The following is a 21,090-nucleotide window of genomic DNA, read 5'->3' as shown; positions in this document are numbered from 1 at the left end:
TAATTACATCATCCAAGGGTTCCTTTCCAGAAGTAGGGGTAGCAAGGGTTGCTCCATGTAATTTTTGCCTGAGTGCTCATAAGACCTCTTCTCCTTGGATATATACCCTGCATGTTATTTTCTTTACTTTTCTACAGGAATACTGCTACCCCTACTGAAAACTGAACATTTTACCCTCTCCTTGGCTGGTCAGATTATCATACTTAATATTTTTTAGTTTTTTCTCTCTCTCTTTTAAATAAATACTTGTGAATGGACTCTTCCAAGCTAATCTCCAGATTGGCTCACTGCTTAGACCCCTTGAAGGGAGAGAACCTAAAATATTGCCAACTGTATTCATCTTTATCATAACACTTTGGTGACAACACTGTGGAAGTTGACCAGATTGGAGCATTGCCCTTTGTGTCTAGGACACAGATTCCACAGAGGCTTAACAGCACTGCCTCCATTGTATCCTTTGGAAACCAAACTTAAGGAACCAGACTTGTATATAAGCATAGGCCTAAGGGTATAACATACAGTAGGTTGCAGTCTTTCAGTGCCTTTCAGTGTTTCTGGGTCTCTTTACATCATCAGCCTCTGAAGATCTTTGAAAAGTCTTAAACTCTCCAATTATGTTAATGATTAGCTCAATTAGGTCATTAAGAGTAGAGGTGTAATGAAAGTTTACAGAACCTGCAGCCTTCAAGGACTAGAGTTGTAAGCCACTGGTGTATAGAGTGCATAATTCACCTCAGTCTGAAGACCATTGCGTCAGCTACAACCCTAAGAAGGCAAACTAGTGGAACTATACCTGAATGCCAGAAAAATCTAATTCAACCTGAGTTTCAGCAGTCTCTTGAAGTTGCATTACACAGCACAGTCTCAACAGCATTGCATAATAATTCCACAGATGTAAGACTGAAGTGCCATCTTGTGCTGTAAGGGGGACCACAACTGTCACACCATCCCAATGCACTGTTTCTCTGTACCTGAAGATTAACTAAGAAATAAGATGTGCTTGCTTGTTTACTGAAGTTTTTCTGTGCTGATTCTTTTATTTGAAATATGCCCTAGTTGACGTATGTTCCAACAGAACTTAATGCAGTTTAATGTAGTTCCCCTCAGTTTGCTAATTTATTTCTGGCTGAAAAGTTGTTAATGTGTAATCAGGTTATGTTGAATAGACACGAGTGGGAATGACAAATATATCAGGAAATGGATGCTGAACAATGTAGCTTAAGATCAAACACACTGCTTAAAATAATTTTAATTATTTATTCTGTTTTGAAGATAAAGATAACACTAGCCTTCCATATTGCTGATTACTACAAATTTTAAATACACACTCAGGCTCATAAAAAGTCCTAATGAAGAAAAACTAAGATATATTAAAGAGGTAGTTGTGGACATTAGCAATTCCTACAATGTGGATTTGTTTTATATTAGTAAACGTCATGTTTAAGTGCTATTAATTCAAGTGTTAATTCTTTAATATAACATTATTTTTTATATTTTATTTTGCATTAGATGTTTAATGTCATTTATAAAGCTGAAAATAAATTCCTTTAGGAACTGTTGTAACAATTATATAATAGGAGCAGCTGGAGGCTACTGAGATGGCAGGCATGGGCTGCTGAGTTGCTTATTTTAATGGACCAGAGCACTAAGAGAGACAAATTATAAATTATACAGCCTCCTTCTCTCAGGGGCTGCTGGGGTACCTACTGCACTTACAGGCCTACATTTTATTTTTCTGGCATTCTACTGTCACATTCCAGTTCTAGTTTAGTGATTACTAGTATTTGTGTTTCTGTTATATCTCCCCTCCCCCACACTGTGACCCTATTATACTGTGAGTAAGTGTGAGAGTGTGTGGCAGACAGACAACCCAGATTTGGATTCTATCTCTTATAGCCTCTCATCATTCTATGTTATTTCCATTTGCAGAGATAGTGATTTATTGCCACTATTCCTGAATGAAACATCTGTTAAATCCTAGAACCCTTATACAGTAAGTGCTGCACTGCTCTTTGGGAATTGTTCTTCAGGGAAGTTGCCTTAGTAATGAAAGGAAGAGTGAAAGACACCTGCCAAGCTGGAGTCAGACCCCACTGATGTCTATAATGGATCCCTTTGCCATGAATAAGTACGACATAATGTAGGGGTGAAGCTGCAACTCCAGTGGGATGTGAAAGGATGCTGCAAGGTACTCATCTGCCTATCCCTGCCACAATATCTGTGTATGGGAAAAGAAGCATAACTAGAACACTCTGAAGGTCCCTGCTAGACTTTCACAGGGATGAAAAAAGCTCCTTTTTGCCATCCAGCTCCTGCCTATGGACCGTGATGTTCCTATGCCTTTGTAAAGGAGAGAACTCTATAACAAAGCCTTCACACCAGGGGAACCACTGCTTCAGCAAGCCTGACTTTTCACCCTGGAAGACAAGAACCAGCAACTAGAATGGTCCATGTCCTGACTTCTAGCACTTAGTCTGCAATAGGCACCTGCACCCACCACCTTAGGCAATGGGAAATGGGAGGCAGTTTCAAGGTCAAGCTCTTTGACAGCACTATGCAGTGAGAGCTGTATAACAAGACCAAGTTTTAAATCTCTGAAAGGTTTGTACTTTGGACGTTAAGAAACAAGCCCACTGGTAAAAAAAATCACTAGAGGACTCCACAACTTATAGTCGGTTGAACAGCACATCTGAGGACATTGAAAACCAACTGACAATGAGAAATGTTTTGCAAAACCATCAACAGCAGTCTTATAGCAGTGCCTTTAAAATAAACACAAAAAAGACCAATGAGACAAAGTGCTGGGCTACACAACACAAAACAAGTAGTCAACTGTCTTTGTAGCTACTAAGATAAACTGTATTTATACAAGCCTCGTTGAACACTAACAATACAAATACACTGCTTATCAAGATCTGCCTATTTAAACCTGATGTGAAAAGAGGATGGCTTGATGCTAGTCAGTGTATTTTACTGCTGACTAACTAATTTGTCTAATATTCATTTTATGTTCATAAACAAGGCTCTGAAGTGTATCACAGATTAATTCTATTTTCACTCAATTGACCTACAAACTCACTATCAGCAGATGTACTGTAAATGACACCAGAGGAAAGACCAGAGACTGTCCCTCTATTGAGCAAGGATTCTGGTAGTTTGTCATGCCATTTTGACTGTGCAATTCCCCAGGCACTATTGAACATTTAATGTACAGTTCAACTGTGCCCTGAACAGAGTGAGCAGTTGCCAAGATCATCTTCTACTTTTTCACTTCATTACCCTATGAAAACTACTGGGCTGATTTGAGCAATAGGTCCCAGAGGAATCATTTCTCAAGTTTGGACCGAAAGAGTTGAAGATGGGGACATACTTCACTTGTATTCGGTAGGCCTCTGGGGGGAAAGGTTGTAGTCCAGCCTGGACTGAAACACTTGGCCAGCCTTCAGGAGTGCATAGATATTACTCTTGCATTTGCCTAGTAACGTAAGATCAATTCAGTCACCTAGAGAAAATACATTCTTCCCAAGACAGAACTGTTCCACAGACATGGCTCTCCTCAAAATGTGCTTTGGCAATGCAATCTGCTTGCATCTGCTTGGCCAACTTTTGTAGGTCATAAACTGGATGCAACTCAGGTGCCATGGGATAGTGGTGTGATGATCCATTGAAACAGGCTTGTCCACTACAGGAAGCTGGGAGAGATGGGTGCCCATGGAAGAACTGAGAACTATGAATAGCCAGTGAATTATTCAAGCTTCACCGCTACACAAGCATTGCCATCAGCACGACTTCAGAATCTGCATTATGAGGTAGTGGGGAGATGTGAGCAAGTTAAGACACTTCCAGAAGGCTTAAGGCTGGCTGATGATGGTCTGTCACCAATATGATTGTTTGCCATAAAGTAACTGATTAAAATGGTTCACACTCCAATCTAAACTTAAGTCTTCTATATCCGGAATTCTGCTGCCGAAAGAGATATTAATGCAAAAGCAATTGGTCACTTGCTGCCATCCTCCATAACATGTGACATGACAGCCCTAATGCCATATTGTGCTGCATCACAAGTAAGTTTGACTGGTTTGGACAGATTATAGTGTCGGATGTGACTAATTTTGCCTCTTGAAATGCATGTTATCACTCTCTAGTCCATTGCCATCTGTGTCCCCTCTGTACGATCTGATGTAATGACTGGAGTATGGTCACTAAGTATGACAAAACTTTTCTATGATAATAAAAACTCCCAAGAAACATCTTACGTAAGATACATAATATAGATAGGTATGAATGTCAAGATAATCTTGACACTTATGCGGTTCATGAGGTTCTATAGAATGTCCACAGTATGTAATAAACAGCTTCAAAAGCTCAGGCTTTACTCACAGGTCGTTTCTCCAGCCCCTGTAAAGGTTTCTCCAAGTGGTGCTCAACACTAGCCCTAGTGACAAAGATACCATCTAATTGACACTGAAAGCATGGACCCTATGTACGTTCTATTCCAGCTCACTGATGGGGTTGAAGCCACCCTGAATACTATTAAATTATATTAATATAGTGCCTAATATGTACAATATGAATGGTTAGAAATAGCTTGGACTCATCTTCCATCCCCATCTGAAAATAAACTTCTACCAACTCAGGGTTGCTGTTTTCCTCCTGATAATTTATAAAATAGTAGATAATAGAAAAAATGTTTCAGATTGTGTCTATGGGTACTACTCTGCTTGTAGAATTGGTTTTATAGTGACACTGAAATCACCATATAGTATATCCTTACTGCTCTATTCTTCTTGATTATAAGTGAGATTTGGATTCCAGTTTACTTTGGACAGAAATCCTGCTTCTTCCAACTTGTCCAGCAGGTTCAACTTCCTGTCTATTTTGGCATATAGTACTTGTCAAGTTTTATGGAACTTGAGTGTAGTCCCATCTATAAGCTCATTATGCCTCAAGTTTCCAATGCCATATTGAAACACTGGTCTGTTTGCTTCAAAACATTTTACTTCTGTAGATAGTGTGTTAGAGTAGGAAATGCATACATTTTTGTTAAGCTTCTGGTCCACATGAAGCTTCCTCAGCCAATAAGGTCCTCAAAGTGTTGGTTTACCTTTGGTAAAAACATAAATTGCTACAGTGTACTGTACTGTTACAGGCGAGCCCCGACTAACTCTGTTGGTAGAGCATGAGACTCATAATCTCAGGGTAGTGGATTCATGTCCCATGTCGGGTGCAAGGTTCTCTAATAAACCATACTGGGCAGTAGCAGTATGGGGTGGGGTGTTCATGATGGAGGATCATGTTTCTGTGGCAGCGGCAACACTACTAGCACTATCTGCGTACAAGAAAAACCTGGCAATCTACTTCCTTATCTTGCCATAAAAACTCTATGGATAGTGACGGGGAAACTATCCCTAGATTTGCCATGATTCGACACCGACTCGACGGCACTCAACCCATTCACCCACCCACATTAATCTGATAGGAACAATACTTTTCATGTCTATAATATACAGTAGGTCATACTGTAGGTGGCTACTCCAAATTCAGCAACTGTTAATACTGTATATTGTATTGAAACTACCTTAATGAAGCAGACTACTACAATTTAGGCTTTCTTATATTGTATAGAAGGCTTCACAGCCGAAACGTTGTGTTTTTTCTCTTCTCTTTCCAGCATGGAATAAACCTATTACTTGTTCCTTTGCAGACTATATTAGGTTTTATTGATTGCACCTGCTGTACCTCCAAGGTATAGGCAATCTAGTTATCATGAAATAGTGATATACAGTAACATAATGGGTGACAATCTTAGGTCAAAATTTACAATTTTAGCTATTAACCACAATGTTTAAATTAAATCTGGTGAACTGTGATCTGTCAAAATATCATTCTTTTAATATGTTGATTACCTCTCCAGAGCAGATAAGGAAGCAGATATTTTGTTTGGACATGTGCAGTGCACAGAGCAGGAAATATAGACTGGAGAGGCAAAAATTACACTTGACTACCTGTCTGTTCAAGCACTGTATTGTATGTACAGTATAGGAGATACTGTACATACTGTACAGTAAGGGTTACATGAATTTGCATAATTTTATTTGTTGAAGTAGGATTGGCTATCTAATACTGTATATTTGTGTTAAACAATCATATGCCTGCAAAGTAATTGACAGGTTTAAGCAAAATATTTAATAATATTAAATTATAACGTCAAATGTACACATACAGTATGGTACACGATCAGTAGTGAAAGCATTTTAGGATGTTTTAGATTTAGGTTTACTGATTTGGACACATAAACTTCATGATACACCTATTTATTACGAAATACATTGTTTTCTTACTGCGATCATAACATTGTGTGAGTTTATACGGAAGTTATTTAATGTACTAAACAGTCGGGATGGCGAGAGCAGAGCACTAATGAGATTGTTTGAAATGATGCATTTAGAGCACCAACAGATTAAAGGCAACACACTCGCTTCAGTCTGTTGCAAGACGTGGGCAAGCGAAGACAAACAGTATACACCCATAGGAATACAGTGCTTGAACGCGGAGGGGCTGACCATTATACTACTAGACTCCATGGGTGAGTTAATTCTATCCAGTGTTACTTTGTAGTAAAATAATATCATGGCATTTATTTAAAAAGCCGGCAGAATCTTCAGAAAGCGGAAAAGAGACTGGTTTGATGTTGACATTTCACTTGTTTATATAGCCTGAAACATAGATAAGCTTCTACAATCCATAACCGTTTCGGTTATCATTTACAGTTTGTTTTCAACTTTAGCTTGTTCTACAAGCCTACATTTAGCCATAAGGTTTTCGTTGTTTTAACGCAATTTCTTCGTGATTTCGAAGGCTTTTCTACTACTTTTAATTAATATGTAAAATGTATTAGCTTACTTTTTCAGTTGCATCCTGAAAAAAATGCTATGTCTGCCATGTAATGATTTTCATTAAACGAAAAAAGGTTATTCATTGAGTTCATTAAAAGAAAGTGGGAATGTTTTAATTTGTAGCTACTGCAGAGGAAGGTCAGCAATACAAGGCAAATTAAGTTAAATTACAGTAAATTGGAGGCAATTAATGCGCTGGTTTATGATGTGATCTCCAATAAGCAATCAAGCGGTGAAATAATGAAGAATGACAACTTCTACCTTCGTGTCGAATCAGGTTATAAAAGTGAAAATACGTTCGTTTATGAGCTTAGACAGCCAGAACAGGAATAGGAACTGTGGTTTTCTAACGCTATAAAAAAGAGGAATTACAGTATTTTTCTGAAGATTACTTCCATCTTTGTACTTTACCATGCCACTTGAAGACAGGTCTGCTACCGTATGTTACCTTATATTTCAGTGACCGAATGTGTGGAAAGGTTTGGTCTTCACCAAGGAAGTATAGTAGATATCGATGTGATTAAAGGATATGAATCCGGCGAGTAATGACCCAGATAGCACCTGTTTTAGTGTAATCATAGCTTCACTACTGCCATGCTAGGAATAAGAATATAAACCATTGGATTTAATGAAATCCCTCGAGATTAGAGCTCATGTGCTGAGAAAATTGCATAGCAGATAGTTTTTTTTCTTTGTACTCTATCACCATATGAGCGTGTAAGCTTCTGTATGAAGTCCATAAATTTGAAAAGCAATAGCAGACACAAAGTCTGATCATCAATAATTTATATTTCCTTTAGTGGAAACGGGTTGTCGCTTGGATTTTTTTTGTGCAATCTGTTGTCATGGCAATATGTCTTGTTCTTAATATATGTGGTTTTTAAATGGTATTAAATGAAGGGCGGTTGGTGTTTCAGTTTTTAATCCGGCGTTGAACTAATCCGCGGATCAGCGCTTTGCCTTTGTCAAAGAGCTTTGAACAATCAGTGGGGCACACATTCACGGCCAAAGAAATATGATAAATAAAACGACATAATCAAATTGACATTTAAGAATAATATGTAATTTATAGACATTAGTTTAGGTACAGTATGTAGTGGCTCAGATTTAATCGTCATAACTATTTTGCATCTTTGAGTTTTTCTCTGTTTTGATGGATTACAGCATATCTCTTTGAAACGTTACATAGAAACGAATTTTCGGTTACATAGAAATTAACTTCCAGTGTGTTGTTAGACTCTTTAAATATAAATTGCATATCAGATATTATTTTTAGATAGACTTGAAAAACACAGGTTGTTATCGTATACTCTATACAATACCTTTTCCATACATCAGCAGCTCTGTTGTGTTCAAGCACTCAAAGCCTAATGGAAGCTTTGTGTGGGAAGAGGAATGTGTGAAGAAGCAAGACAATGAGACAATCTTATGTTTTTCTTGTAATAATTTCACCATTTCCAACCTCGTCAGTTAGCTGTTCTTATTTCTTCTGGTTAAAAAAACAGAAAACTAAGGTTGTAGCATACGCATATACTGTATGCTAAACTCTCTTATTCCTACTCAAATGATAAAGACTTTATCTAAAACAAGCAGTTTCAAAACATACAGTCTATATTCCCATAAGTGTTTTTAAGCAATTTTTTAAAGCAAAGAATTACATAGTAGCTGACATCTGCTGTTTACAAAAAAAAGACATGATGCAGCTAACTCACACTCTACCGAGCTCACTTCATGATTCAAGTGTGAAATCTGATTTGATATCTATGACATCAGTCCACCTCACTGAATTGTCATGCCTTGTTTATTTAATAAATATCTTTGGAAAATATGGAGCATATAAGCTGACAAACTGATAAGTGAAGTCTTCAATGAATGTAAAGGAAATTAATTCTTTGGAGTAGATGAACCGGCATTGCTGTCTGTCATTGAAATGTGGTACTGATAGCAAGGATTCCTGAAGTACTGCACAAGGCTGGCTGACTTCTAAAACAGTGTAAAAAGATTTTAACATAAAAACATTATTGATCCTGAAGGGCACCATTCATTTTACAAAAAGAGTCCTTTGGTGACTTTGTTTTTCTTCTAAAGTACAAATATAATATTTTTTACCTTTATTGTTATTATTTAAGGTTCATTGGATTTTTAGAACGTGGAGAGAAATATTTAGGAGCACGAGAGTTAAAAGGAAGTGTCCAGATTTGGTCTGAGTACTGAAGATCCTCTTTTCCTCTGAAACACACAGTTAGGACAGTCATGTCTCTATTCTTAAAGGGGGATATCTGGGGTTATGTGAGATTGCAAGGCAGGTACAGTACAGCTTCTGTTTTCTTGATGTTTGGCCTTCCTGGGACTCACAGACGGCACAATCTTATCTAGTCCTCGCAATAACAATTTGTGTAATGTCAGCAGGGCAGCCCAGAAGAACTCACATTTGATCTTTGAGTAGATACACTAGACAACATGAGGCTTCTCTTTTCTTCTGACAATTTTATTTGTTTTCATTTTCATTTTTCGAATTTAATTGTTAGGGTTATTTTTTTACTTTTTACCAAATTAGATTTATTTTTTTATTGACTGTAATAAATCTGCATTTTCAGGTCGCGTGTAGGTTTTAATGTTGAATCGTTGGAATCAAAAAACACAACAATACAATATGGTGCTTTGGAAGGTAAAATCACAGATGTGATTTTATATAATGCTTCCCATTAGGTAGCATTCAAAAAGTAAATAACAAAAATAATGTGTAAAGTGAAATATTTTGATTATCCACACTGAAGACCAAGCATGTACTAAAAGAATTACCCCATGGCAGCCTTAATTGTGTGAAAGTTAGGAAAAAAGTTGGAAAACATCAGTTGTGTAGAGGAACAGAATTTGATACATGGATATATTTAATTCTTCTCAAAGTACTAGAATTTCTCTAGAGTTCGTATCTTTTTCTTTTTCCAATTAAATTTGTCTTCAATTCTTATTATTTTATTTAGATATACTATATTTAATTATTAATTAAGACATGACATTTCATGCCAAGCTCATTAGATGTTATAAAAGAACAAAATAGCCTTCTTGAATAAATGATTTTCACTATACTGTATACAGGGGGTCATTCATTGGTTGTCTTTTATGGTTGTTGTGTAAATGATTTTCTAAGTATAATTTTAAAGCTCATCAAGAGCTTAACTAACATTATTTGTCCACATTTAACCCATTGAAGTTAATATTGGATATACGACATAGAATACAAATGCAGAAATACTGAGATCATCCAAACAAGCACTTCATTGATGTTCTTACAGGTACCTTCATCAGCATTTAATTTAGCTTGTATTTGATATAAAACAAAGTGTGAACACATCCTGTAATGGTTTTGGAAAGATAAAGATAATAAATCCATCCAGTACAGGGTCACAGGGGAGTTGGAGCCTATCCCACCAAGCAATGGGTGCAAGGTGGGATACACTCTGGATGGTTCTAGTAGTTCACGTTACTAGTACTTTTATTTCTTTACAAACACTTTCTTTAAGAGAGGGCTGTGATCATTTCGCCTTGTGTGTCCATTGCAGGGCAGACACACAAAGACACGGACATACTTTTGTCATTTTTAATGACCTGGCTTAGAAAATGCTTTACAGGCAACTTGCATTTTATCAAAAAATTATCCTCAAGACTTTTTCAGAGAGTGTAAAATAAGAATGTGTTTTCAATAGTATTTAGTTGTGGGATCTAGTGATAAATAACCCACAAGGAATGTACAGTATGTCTCGGACTGTGGGAGCACCTGGAGAAAATCCATGTGAACATGGCGAGAACATACAAACTCCACCCTGATAGTGCTGTGGGTCTGGAATTGAACCCTGGGCCCCAGCAATGCTAACCACTGTGCCACCCATCGTCCACCATAATAAATATACTACTTGTATCTTTTTTTAATCCAAAAGTATGAATATTCATATTAGTGATGGCATTGTATATATTGATCTATTTGTTTTTCAAGCAGTCTACACTGCACAAGATTGCAACTTACAGTACTGTAGCTCACCAGATGGATCATTGCTGGAGAAAATGGCAATGAAAGTTAAGTCCAAAAACCTAGGCTCCCTACTGGAATTCCACATATGCCTTTTACTGCTAGTATTAACATTATTTTATGAATACACTGTCCCACTGATTGTACATAGTTCAAATAATTTTATATCTGTCTCCTTTGTTTGCAGTTAATTTCTCCTGAAGAGGGAAAAGGAAGTGGAGAAGATTACATACAAGATAACAGTAAGTAGCTGGATAATCGTGACTTAAGTTTTACACTCCTTTTTTGGGGGGATATCTCCGTATGAGCCTTGCATCTCACAGTCCCACAGGGAGACACAGAATATCTCAAATCAAAGCGTGATAGTAGCATTATCCTCCATTCATCTCGGCAGAAGTGAAGCAATGTCAGGGGAACATGTAAAGTCTAAGTAAACTTATTAAAGACCAAACAACAGTTGTTCAGTGTTTGAACCTTAGGAAAGGAATGACTTTTGTATATTCGTACATTTTGGGATTTTCTCACTTTGAACAATTGGTATACAAATAAAAAATTCTAAAGATTTAGGCCTAATTTCCCTTCAGAATCAATAAAGTCTTACTGTATCTATCTATCTAATTTGTCAGTAATGACTCCTTTGGCAATTTTCTAATTCAATGTAGAACTAAAAATGAATATCATCCTGTCACTTTTTCTGAGTGTTTAAATATATATTGACTGATGTTACATCTGCTGTGCTCTACAAAGCTGCTCCAAGGCATTATGGTTTCCCATGATTGAGTTAAGCTGACTGAGAAAGTTGAGCCCAGGGGGAAGGGTTGGTTCCACCATATGGCAGTGGGATCCAGACCCCATCAGAGAGATAGCAAAGGGTTAGATTCTGTACTCACACTCTTGGGAGTGTTGACAGCAGTCCTTTCAGCTTCTGCAGCCACCTCTATCCCTGTAGGGCTGCTCGACACTAGTGTGCCATTAAAGTTGAGCCTCAGAATCGAGAGGTAACGTCCAATGCCTGAAATACAGTGGAGAAGTAAGAAGAGAGGAGAAATGTGTCTCAGTGAGGGCTCTTCTTCTATCCTTTACATGTGGTCAGACCTGTAAGTGCTCACTGTACTGCAGAACTGAACAGAAACAAACTTTGTATAATATATGGGAGGTACAGTTAATATTAACTATTTTAATTGTTGCACTTTTTGCATAATATTTGTTAGGGCTCAATATTCTTTGCACTGTTATGTTAGGTGAGGGCTACATCTGTATTGAAAGCTAGATGAAAATTTGATTCTGATGTGTACAGTTCAGTGAACTGTGTATGCGCAGTGAATATTTTCCATGCATCCTTGATAGCACTACATGCATGTGTCTGCCAATAGTCCACTAAATGAATGCTGCACAGCACATAGTTTTGTATTTATGCTTTTCCAGATTTTATTAGTTATCATCACTTTGCCATTTCATTCAGTCTGTATCCATTAGGTAGGAAATTAATCATGACCAGCAACATTAATTGTTTAATAACCACAGAGGTATCACAGTAAGAAATCACTGTAGTGATACTAACACTAAGATTGTTTTGTCTTTTCTTTTTCTCTGTTCAACAGGAGTGGATTATGAATCATTTATCTTCTAATCCTCTTAGATAGCCATGCTAGATAATCCAAGCAATGTCTCTTAGGAAAAGAAAATGGTAAAACATGTTTTCTGTGGCCTGTGTTAGAGCGCTTCTTAAAATTGGTCAAGAGGGTACTAGGACTGAAGTAGCAAAAAATCAATCTCTTACTCTGTAAAACATCTAAATATGCCAAGTGAATTGCATGAGCTGACAGACTTCTTATCCACTTTACTATCATTAGAAAAGCATGGATGGATTGACACTGTCACTTGCTGGTTTAAAACCCCCAGCTGTTCAGTGCTGATTAGTGTTTGATTCCTAATGCTGTGCACTCAAGTCAGTGTTTTAGCAAATTCAAAGAGCTGCTCTAAACATATTTCACAGATGAGAACCTGTACAGGTAAGGTACATCAGACAGCAAAAATGGGACACACTGCACTGTAGGTCAGTGCCTTGAAAACATGAAGATGTAGGATGGAGCACTTAAAAGCCCTCATTGAAAAAAAAATCAATGGGCACTCATGTGAAATTAGAAAATTAGACATGTTCATGTTCATTTATATCACATTACATCACTTCCAATAACCGCTTATCCAATTCAGGGTCATTATATCCCACAGCCTGTCCCAAGAAACATTGGTTGCAAGGTGAGATACACTCTGGATAGGATGCCAGTCCCTTTGCAGGGCACACTCACATCAGGGACAATGTTTTTTTTTTTTTACAGAATCTTGTTAACCTGCCAGCATGTGTTTGGATAGTGGGAGGAAATAGGAGCACCTGGAGGAAATCTACCGAAATGAGAGAATGTGCTAACTCCACATACAGTAGATAGCAGCCCAGGATTTGAACTCAGGGCCCCAGCACTGCGAAGTATAATAAAAATGATAATAATACCTTACACTCATATAGCGCTTTTCCAGACACCCCACTCGAAGCGCTTTACACTCCCCTCCACAACCACCAATTTGTAGCACCCAGTTGGGTTACGTGATAGCAGCCAATGTGCGCCAGTACTGTCACCACACATCAGCCGTCAGTGGGGAGGAGAACAGAGTAATGAAGCCAATTCATGGATGGGGATTATTAGGAGGCCATGATTGGTAAAAGCCAGGGCAAAATTTGAAAAGAATAACACCCCTACTCTTTTCAAGGAATTCTCTGGCATTTGTATTGACCAAGTAAAGTCGGGATGTTGGTTTTAAGTCTCATTTGAAGGATGGTGCATTTTTTACAATATCATCACTAAACTGGGGCATTTGGACCCACACAGACTGGAGGGTGAGTGCTCCCTATTAGTCCCATCAGCACCTCTTCCAGCAGCAGCCTTAATGTCCCCAGGAAGTCTCCCATCCAGGTAGTAGCCAGGCTCACACCTGCTTAGCTTTAGTGGGTTGCCAGTTATGAGTTGCAGGATGGTATACAGTACAGTAGCTTTTTTTAATCTTATCAGCAGTGTATCTTCATTTGTTTAGTACCCCAAATGACAGATAAGTTAAAAAAGGCATCAAAAAGGAATATTTTACTGAAGTGTATGTTGGTCTGTATTATGCTGATTGTTATCAAAAATCTAAAGCAATTTTATAAATGTTATGTTATGTTATGTTATGTTGTGTTATGTTATGTTATGTTATTTAAAGTGTACCAGTGAAACATGTACTGGTCTTTTAGAGACTTTCTCAAAAGAAGGTGACATTGCATTTCATTCAGAGATTTAGTTTGCATAAAGGCAACATTACATTTAGAGTCTATTTTAAAATATGATTCTGTAGTATTGAAATTTGCAGAAGAAATGGCAGTGCATGTGAATTAATTGACTATTGACTGTAATATTCTGTTGTAATTTTAACAAAACTTTATAAGAAGAAGAAAGCGTGAGGTTTTAAAATATTTAATTACCACTTCCACGTTTACACTTGAATGCATTTTCATTAAGTCACCAATTGAAAACATCCAGAATTGGTCAGACTCATTTGGTATTAAAACAATGCAGCAATAAGATACTACAAAAATAGTTTTCTATAGGCACATATATTGTAACAGTTAATGTCAGTGCTTATCACAATGATTTGTTTAACTGGTAAACATCTAAAGTTTTCCCTTTAATATCTTTACTTTGAAGCTTCTCTTTACCAGTGACACAACATTTAACCTAATTTGGGATTCCCATTAGACTCACTGTCCTGACTCTTCTGTTGTGTCTTAAATGAGGAGTTTCTCTGAGATACCTCTGGGTCACTGCCAGAGAAATTCAATACACATTAAATTGTCTTTTCTAGCACAGAGCTACTTTAGGGCCTGTAATTTTCATTCACCTACTTAGTCTGAGTTTGTTTATGCCTTTGAAATCACTCCTGTCCCTTGTCATATTATTGTAGTTAACTAATTGATCAGACTGGAAAAATATTGTCTTAACAGCTAAACTAGACTGAATATTTTCATCTGACCAAACACTGTACCCCAGAAGTGGTGTACTCCACCCTCTGAAGAGAGTTAGTTGAGAAAGTGGTACATGGAGCCACTTGAAGTACATTAGCAAATACATTTCTAGTATCTGAAGGGAGGCCCTTATATATAGTACAAGCCCTCTTGAAGGGAAAATAATGTTTCAAAAGTCTCCAGTTATAACTGTATATTGGGGAGCAAATTTTCTTTTTTCTGAGACAAAAATGGATCCATTGAATGACAACGTTTCTTTCACAAACAGGTATTCCTTTTTTCTGTAATGTATTTGTTAATTATGTTTTTTAAAAGAAGTGTATTATCAGATATAAAGCTTTTTTGCTCCATCGAAAATGAACAAGCTGAGACTGTGTAAGTGTTCTCTTGCCTTATGCCTACACAAACAATATATACATACATGCATACGGTTCGTGTAAAGCATTCAATTTCAAGAGAAGTTATAACGTAAGAGAGGGTCAGCAGTACATCAAAAATTACATTAAAACAACAGGGGACCCATACAAGTAATTGAATTAATTAAATCAATTCATTAATTCCCTAAAAATGTTACCCAAGGGAGGATGAATGTCACTATGGAGGAATTAAGTGTATTAATGTCTTTTGTACAGTCAGTGCAAAATGTCTTTTGTTTGTGATGAAAAAACGATAGCGTAATTGAATAGATAATTAACTATGTATGGGTGCTTCAGTGAAGGTGCAGGTTTAAGGGGCTTCTTGCTTAACATATAAGTTGGCAAGCTGCCTATGTAGAAGGGTAGTAATTCCTACTGGGGCAGAGAGAAATCTCCATGGCAACTGGAGAGAGGCCCAAAGTACCTGATACAGAATTGGGCAGTAGGAGCAGTATGACTTTACAGAAACAAACAGGAGCACAATTTGGCTTCCAAGTGCTTAAGCAAGCAATTAGGTATACGACCATGTGGGACAGGACATGTGAAACAAGAAACCAGATTCTTCCATTAAATTCTTCCCCACGTTTTTGCTTACTTTCTGTTCATACATGGCAGAGCAGGGAGAAGTAATTTTGATGAACACTTACTGTCAGAGATGTCTGTTTAAATCTAATGTGGAGAAATATGTCAGGGTTTTATTCCAAACTAATTAGGAGTGAGAGTGAAGCAATTTTCTTCTTACTAGATAAATGGAAATAATAATAAAAAGCTGTGATCCTCTTGAGTGACAGACTTCAGTGAGTCCAGCTATAAGAAAATAAAATCCCTGTTATCAAGAGGTGGCAGAGGAGTGCAGTTCTTTTTTTCCCCTCCTAATTAGCACTTTTCAGATTATGTATATCCAGAATAAATAAACCTGGATTGTCTTGAAAGTGTTCATGAAATAGAATCAAATTAAATTATGCAGCCTCTGTTAATTAAGTGTTTTTTTTATTTCTTTAACAAATTGTGAAAACTATAAATGCAGATTTGGGGATCATTTATACAGTATCTAATCCTGAGTGACATTCAGGATATTCTATGGTAGAAATACTTCCTTTGTGAATAGGACTCTCACTCCAAACTCAATTGAATTACTTAGTCTCCATTTTCACAATTTAAAACATATTACTTTTCCTTGCAATAAAGTGTAAAGGTAAGTGTTCCATTATTATGGAGACAAACAGATATTGATTTTTAAGTATCTGTTTCAGACTTACCTGTTCATAAACCACTGTGCATTCTCTTAATAGCAAAATAAAGCAAAGACATATACAGTGCTGTATACAGTACACCACCTATTCTGGTTTTAATTGATATGTAATAAATTTGCTTAATATCTGTCGAAATTGGTGGTGAAGTGTTTTAAAACAAAAGGTTTTAGATGATAACCAATATAAAACTTGATTAACGACCAAAGAATAAGAATGGTTAGTTGTTGAGTAAAAATATTTAAAAAAACACTGAATGTGTGCTTCCAAAAGTCAATAACACTTTTATGGTCAATGGATTAATCTATGCAGAACTTTGTTAAGACAAGTAATCTTGTTAAACTATCTTTGATTAAGCATCTCCGATCCAATCACTTAATTATCCGTAACTAATGATAAACCCATGGCAAAGAAAGTGTATTATTAGCACTATAAAACTTCTGAATGCAAATATGCATCACACAAATAAAATCTTTCTGGGTAAATATAAAACTAAACAACATCCTTTTAAAATAGATCATACAGTTTTTTTCTAGAATTTCTGTGCAGTATGTTTAAACAGTATGTAGTGTAAATACATATATTTAATATTATATTATGTGATGATTTTTGCATACATACTGTAAGTATGAAATGTTTTGTTGCTAAGTAGATCCTATGAGATTTATTTGTTATTATGTGTAGTGTTGTATTTTTTATTCCATATATGTTTTGTGTATGTTCATGAGCAAGAAAAAGATAATAATACTTAAATATTATTTAGTCTCATTACAACAACATTTGTAAGAGTGGTTTACAGTTAATATCAAGCAAAATGATACTTTAGCTGATTTCTGTATTCAGTTATCTGTTACAAAATGTCATTAGTTCAGTGCACCAGGATGAAAGAAACTTTTTTCCTTGAAAATGTCTGCTGACCTGATCACAGCATGTTTGTCACTATGGTGAAAGATGGTGAATACACTGATGGTGGTTTCAGGATTTCTTCCATTTTCATGGAGCTCCTAAGACAGATGAGAGGTGAGGGGACTTGTTAGTTGCCAGACAATGTGTTGCCTTTTGGCTCCTGTTTCCATGTCTACCCACAGCACAACGTAGTCACACAGATCAATGTTTACTTCATTCCATTAAAAGCTTTATTTGAGATTCTTAGCTTATAAACACAGAGAATGTTAGTTCTGAACACTTGACAAAGCAGGGTTTTCATATAGAGCTGTATTCAATAACTCAAGCCCCAAAAATATAGCTAATTAATGCTGAGGATGTTCAATTTATTTATTGGGTTCTTTTTTAATCTTAGAAGGGCAAGGCATAAAGGCATCTTTATTCCTATATAAGATTCAGCCATCCGAAACTTGTTCATGTTATGTACAGCTCCTAAACCATAAAACTATCCAAATACATTTAGGCCAATCTTGCAATGCAGTGTTGAGTGCCTTATTAAAAAATCAATTTAGTTTAGTTTTAAAATAGGGTGGGTATGTTGGTCATACTGTATGTTTGGATTGGACACAGTAAGTGTTGCTATAAGAAGCATTACTGGTATTTTGTTAATTTGAGGCCCTACTTACTGGAGTTCTTCCTAGCATTCATTTAAAAGTAATAATATTATATTTCTGCTTTGATTTTTGGTTTCACTTGAAAAAAGCTTCCACAGCCACAGCATGCCTGTAAATGGTCTCAGATTTCTTAATTGTGCTCCTTACTTATTACTTATTTACAACATGCAACCTGATATTTTGTATATACATTTCCCTCTTGCTTTATTAATAAAAAGTTCATTCTACCACTTTCCTCTGTAGTGTCCATTTATACGAAATTTAAAAAATATAGCTCAAGAGGCAACTTTCATAGACGAAGCTTGGAGATTTCCAAAGCAGACTGGTATCTTCAGTGTAACAAAAGCGTTCTTTCAGGACCCTTTGCAGACGACATGATCCAGGGTAGAGTGGGGGAAAACACGGGGGAAAAGCATGCGGGAGCCAGGAATGAAAGCAGGGGGCGTGTCCATGGTCCGCTGGTGTTCAGGGGAGGTGTGGCCGAGGCAAAGAATCCAGGAATAAGTCCAAGGGGGAATCCAAGAGGAGGCAAAAGTCCAAAGCCGGGCGGTCTATCAAAGACAAACGAGGTTAAAAACAGGAACCGGGTCGTGACCGGCACAGGAACGGGAACAGGAACAGGAACTAAAAACTTGACAGGACCAGGTGCTTCCAGGTCCCGGACTCGCCTGGTACGGAAACCAGAGCAGAGCCCAGAATAGAGTGAGCGCCTGGCTTTTAAGGAGAACTGAAAAGGGGGTTGGAACAGGGAGCAGGTGCAGGGGATGAGTAGAAAACAAGGAAGGGCTGGAGGGTCCTTAAGAGGATTGACATTCAGGATTTAATAATAATAATAATAATAATAATAATAATAATAATAATAATAATAATAATAATTGCATACACTTATATAGAGCTTTTCTGGACACTCCACTCAAAGCACTTTACAGGTAATGGGGACTCCCCTCCACCACCACCAATGTGCAGCAATGTGCAACATGTAGAGTCAAACACTATCATTAAGTGTGGCCAGCATGAATGTGGTATCCATGGCAGGGATGCAGGGTAGAAGCTTCTTCTGAGGGTGAATCACATGTTTACCTTTGCCAAGAATCGTCATTCTAGAATAAACCTGAAGCTCCAGATCAGTTAAATCTTTTGATTTCTCTTAACAACATACATTATCTAAATTGTAAATCTTTCTGTTATAAGATGGGTTTTCGTTCCTATTTCATTAGGGACATGAATAAATCTGGAGGGCAGAAAAAATAGCCAACATACAGTGCATAAATGAAAAATGGGTTGGTTATATAGCCAGTATTCTTTAATTATTTTCTCTCCCTTATTAATCAGATGACAACATGGAATTTTGGTAAAGTTTTTTGGGGAAAAAAATAGCAGTTTTATTATTAAACATTACCACTAGTTCATTATGTACACTTTAAGCAAAACATTTTTTAAAAAAATATTTTGTGTTATCTAATGCATAAACATTAAATGTTTTGCATTATCTAATCTTTTCAATCAATATTTGTTTCTTTAAAGCAAAAAATAAAAATTATGTGGTGAACCTCTACTAATGTAAATCCTGATAGATATGTACAGTATTATGTAGTCCTACAAGCAGCTTTAAAGATGTGTAGAAAGGAAGACATTGTATCGCTGATGAGGAAGAGATGACAGTGAATCGACTGAGAAATATGAAGGTTATTGAAACACTTTATATTGGCAGCATATTTCTTACTTTGAGTTGTGATCAAGATTTTGGTCAATGTGATTGAAAGATTGCTAAATGTCAAAATTTTCTTTTCACCCAAATTGATCTGTATTAATCACAGTTAAAAGTTATAATAGTACAAATCACAAGTGGATGCTTTGAGGAAATTGCTGATGCTCATAACAAACATTGTAGCTCTATTATTTTCACACAATATATATAATTTGAATTTGCCTGGAGCATCTAAGTCCAGTCACATTTATTGATAAGGTGGACACATGTACAGTATGTGAAAGCTGAATAAACTATAAGAACATTTGCTTCTTGTTTTTCCCCATTATGCTATATGTCTGCAAAAGTTTGTAGATTTTTGTGTGCTGTGTTTTTAAGATACTGTAATAATCAAAATTATTTTTCCTATGACTAATTTTGACAGGCTTACAATTTGTCAATTGATCAGAGGTTATCTTTTTAAAATAATTCTAGTGCTCCCGTTTGACTGACAATTGTTTTGATGTTTTACGTCTGCAAAAGTGAATAAAATATTATTCTTAAGTTGAATTATGAAGTGAACTGTTCCCTAGTGGAACATTTTGTAAGTAGTTTACATAAGAATTATGATATACTACACATACAGTACTGTATCACATTCTTTGAAATATTTGATAAAAAATCACTATGATATGCTTATGTGTCTTATTAGCTATTAAACCAGGGGCGTTTTTTAAAGTTTAGGAATACAAATCGGATTGTTTGTGCTCTGTCACTCTGTTCCAAATGTATTGCACGTTTGTGCAGAGAATGCATTCTTTACGTTTTCAAGTTTTCTGCCCCATTTGTATCACAGCATTATTGTTAGTTAAATCTGTGCATTATAAAGGCACCAATGTCAATAAGCATATCAAATGCATTAATCAAATAAAATGTTTTTGGAGATAAAGTAATGTTCTATTTCTGTTCTCAAGACTCTGATAGATGTTTACCAGAGTGCCCTTAAAAAAAGTGTTGGTGCCTTTTTATTGGATTTAGATCTGAGTTATACAATATTCTTTTTGTTTGGTGTAATTTTCTTTTACTCTTGTTCTATATCATCTTCTGCTATTCAATTTTAACCTGCTTATCAGATAACAAAACAGGTTGAGAAAGTTATGGTACAGTAGGTTACAGTCTCATCACCCCTATACACTATTCTGAG

The 21,090-nt window shown here is 36.4% G+C and overlaps 1 protein-coding gene across 1 annotated transcript in view; it reads left to right on the top strand.

Annotated features, from left to right (window-relative positions):
• Positions 1–21,090, top strand: part of syt1a (synaptotagmin Ia) — a 310,170-nt gene that overhangs the window by 104,551 nt on the left and 184,529 nt on the right. Inside the window, exon 2 of the mRNA XM_088647276.1 lies at positions 11,111–11,165. The gene's annotated coding sequence lies outside the window, so the exon portion shown is untranslated. The remainder of the gene's footprint in view (positions 1–11,110; positions 11,166–21,090) is intronic.

This window comes from Lepisosteus platostomus, chromosome 9 (genome assembly GCF_059453375.1).
Source record: "Lepisosteus platostomus isolate fLepPlt1 chromosome 9, fLepPlt1.hap1, whole genome shotgun sequence".
Taxonomy (NCBI): Eukaryota; Metazoa; Chordata; class Actinopteri; order Semionotiformes; family Lepisosteidae; genus Lepisosteus; species Lepisosteus platostomus.
Note: the sequence above shows the minus strand (reverse complement) of the source record. Positions and strands in the feature narration are given on the sequence as shown.